Source organism: Mustela lutreola, chromosome 2 (assembly GCF_030435805.1).
Source record: "Mustela lutreola isolate mMusLut2 chromosome 2, mMusLut2.pri, whole genome shotgun sequence".
NCBI classification, from domain to species: Eukaryota; Metazoa; Chordata; class Mammalia; order Carnivora; family Mustelidae; genus Mustela; species Mustela lutreola.
This window is the reverse complement of record NC_081291.1, coordinates 48,545,252-48,548,813: the sequence shown is the minus strand read 5'-3', so window position 1 is coordinate 48,548,813 and position 3,562 is coordinate 48,545,252.

Sequence of the window (3,562 nt, the reverse complement as noted above, 5' to 3'; positions counted from 1 at the left end):
CACACAGAAGAATAAAACTGGACCATTTCCTTACACCACACACAAAAATAGACTCCAAGTGGATGAAATACCTCAATGGGAGACAGGAATTCATCAAAATCCTTGAGAAGAACACAGGCAGCCACCTCTTTGACCTCAGCCACAGCAACTTCCTCCTAGAAACATTGCCAAAAGGCAAGGGAAGCAAGGGCAAAAGTGAACTATTGGGACTTCACCAAGATCAAAAGCTTTTGCACAGCAAAGGAAATACTCAACAAAACCAAAAGACAACTGACAGAATGGGAGAAGATATTTGCAAATGACCTATCAGATAAAAAAAGGCTAGTATCCAAAATCTATAAAGAACTTAGCAAACTCAACACCCAAAGAACAAATAATCCAATCAAGAAATGCGCAAGACATGAACAGACATTTCTGCAAAGAAGACATTCAAATGGCTAGCAGACACATGAAAAAGTGCTCAACATCACTCAACATCAGTAAAATACAAATCAAAACCACAGTGATATACAACCTCACACCAGTCAGAATGGCTAAAATTAACAAGTCAGGAAATGACAGATGTTGATGAGGATGTGAAGAAAGGGGAACCCTCCTACACTGTTGGTGGGAATGCAAGCTGATGCAGCCACTCTGGAAAACAGTATAGAGTTTCCTCACAAAGTTGAAAATAGAGCTACCCTATGATCCAGCAATTGCACTACTGGGTATTTACCCTAAAGATACAAATGTAGTGATCCAAAGGGGCACGTGCATCCAAATAACCAAACTATGGAAAGAATCTAGATGTCCATCCATAGATGAATTGATAAAGAAGATGTGATACACACACACACACACACATACATATATATACATACATATATATATATACATATATATATATATATATATATATATATATATATATATATAAAATGGAATACTAGGCAGTCATCAAAAAAAATCTTGCCATTTGCAATAATGTAGATGGAACTAGAGGGTATTATGCTAACTGAAATAAGTTAATCAAAGAAAGATAATTATCATATGATCTCTCTGAAATGAGGAATTTGAGAGGCAGGGCAGGGGGTTGTGGGGAGTAGGGAGGGGAAAAAAATGAAACAAGTTAGGACCAGGGAGGGAGACAAACCATAAGAGACTCTTAATATCAGGAAACAAACTGAGGGATGCGGGGGGAGGGGGTGGGGGGGAGGGATAGGGTGGTTGGGTTATGGACACTGTATGTTAATAAAAAAATAAAAAGCAAAAGAATTGGGGCTTATATCCTCTTTCTTGGCTCTGGGAGATCTGCACAATCACTGTGCCTAATGGAGTAGCATAGAAGTCATACCTTGTTAGCTTTGCATCCAAGTCTTAAGACAATGCAGCATTCATTTTCTGTCCTTTGAAGTACTGATTCTTGGAACCTGCCTGCCATGCTGTAGGGAAGTCCATGTAAAGAGATACTCTGGTTGGTAGCAGTGAACATACATACCCTTGTAAGCCATGGATGTGAGCTATGTTGGGAGTGGATTCTCTAGCTTGGGCTCACATTGCATAGACAGTCCCTTCAAGTCCTTTCAAGTCCTGTTCAAATTGAGTATGGTGAGAAAAACAAGGGATTGCTGTGTATTAGTCACTAGGATTTGTGCGGACAGTGAATTATAAGCAGAAGAGATAGTTGTCACTTCCAGGCCACAGTAAGTAATAGCTGGTACAACAGGTATTTGCAATCTCTCTATCTTCCTGTCAACAGGGTTTGGAGGAGTTTGTGTTGAGATGGAAGAAACATAGCATGGAAAAACATAGATTCTCAAGTAACCACACAAAAGGAAATTGTCCAGGAATTTCCAGGAACTGAAACAGGCTTTTTATCAGAGAGTTATTTATTAGAGAATTGTTAATACTATTGTGTTAAGTTACACACCTTGAGGTCATTTGTCACCTTAGTATTATGATATCTCTTTCCTGATCAATACTTCAATTCCATTCTTCGCAGAAAATCTTGAGAGGGCTGTAACTTAAAATAGGTTTTCAAACCAGGTTAAAAGGAAATATAACCATTTTGGAGGACAGTGAGGACTTTACAGTCAATACACATGTGTATGGGGTAGGGAAGAGCTGAATTTGTGTTTCTGTGAATGCTTCTAATTGCTTTTAGACTATCAAACTGAACTGAAAAATACCTTATCCAAGGATGCAGATGCAATATTTCTGATAAGTCATCTAAAAACAAACAGTGCAAACAAATGAAAATAATTTAAACTACTGCTTTTATTCTTTTTTTTTTAAATAGGGCAATAATTTTCCAAAAATAAAAGCCTGCCCTGAATGTCTTATTGAAATGCTTTAAAGAACTTACACTATTCAACTTTTAAAACTTGCTAGAGAAATTGAGAGAAGTTGAAAAAGGCTGTCAGACAGTGGTAGAATGAGCTAATTAACAACTTTTAAAAATTGTGTAGCATTGAGAAGGCTGTATATTTTTCAAAATGTTACATAATTACAATAAAAGGGTTATATTGTCACAGTACTTTCAGACCAAAAAAAAAAAAAAAAAAAAAACCAGCAAACAAAACAAAACAAGACAAACCACCTCATTGGAGTTGTGTTTTTTTTTTTTCTTGCAGAATGATACTCAGTATGAATAAACAAAATGAATATTGTTTTCCTTGTTATCCTTGATTTTTTCATTCTTGCTTCTCCTGCGCTCCTGCTCCCATCTCAATAAAAGAAATCTGCATTTACCCAGCTATCTTACCTCCAACAAAATAAACAACTAGATAGGTAGATAAATAAATCAATAATTTGAACAATGGTTTCCTCTTTGGTCCTTCTTTTCTCACACCGCACTTCATCAGCTCCATCTTCAAGGCGCAACTGTATGACACCTTGACTTCAATGAGGGCCTCTCATCTGGAGCCAGCATCATGTCCCCTGTGGAAACTGCAGTAGCTTCCAGTCTGGGGCACTGCTTACAGCCATAGGCATTGTGGATTCTTTTCTATTCAGAAGCCAGAGGGATCTTTTCATAACTTGAATTAGTTCATGTCCCTGTCCTGCTCAAAACCCTCCAATGGATGGTTCCAATCACATTTAGAATAAAATGCAAATGTTTTCCCTGACCCATGAGGCCCTAAGTGATCTGATCCATGGCTATCTTTCCAACCTCATCTTTTTCCACTTGACCCTTTGCTTATTCCCTTCCCTCACTGAACCCTAAATATACCCAGGAGGCCTTGGTCCAGAAATACCCTGTTAGACACCTCAGTCCAGGGGGCTGCTCTAATGCCACAACCTCAGAGAGCTTTCTTCGACCCCTATATCCAAAATCACAGCACACTCTTTATCCTTCTCCTGCTTCATTTTTCCCTCATTGTCCCTCCAACGACGAAGCTAGTAAGTTATCTATTTATAAATACCACCCCTCACCCTAACAAAATGCAAACCTTATATTCCCTCACCTTTCTTTATGGAAAGTATTGTACTGTGAACATATTTTACTGGGTTTTTTTTGAAATTTAATAAATATTGCAGAGCTCATGCTGTAAGAGTGTAAGTAGATAGTCATTATTTCTTT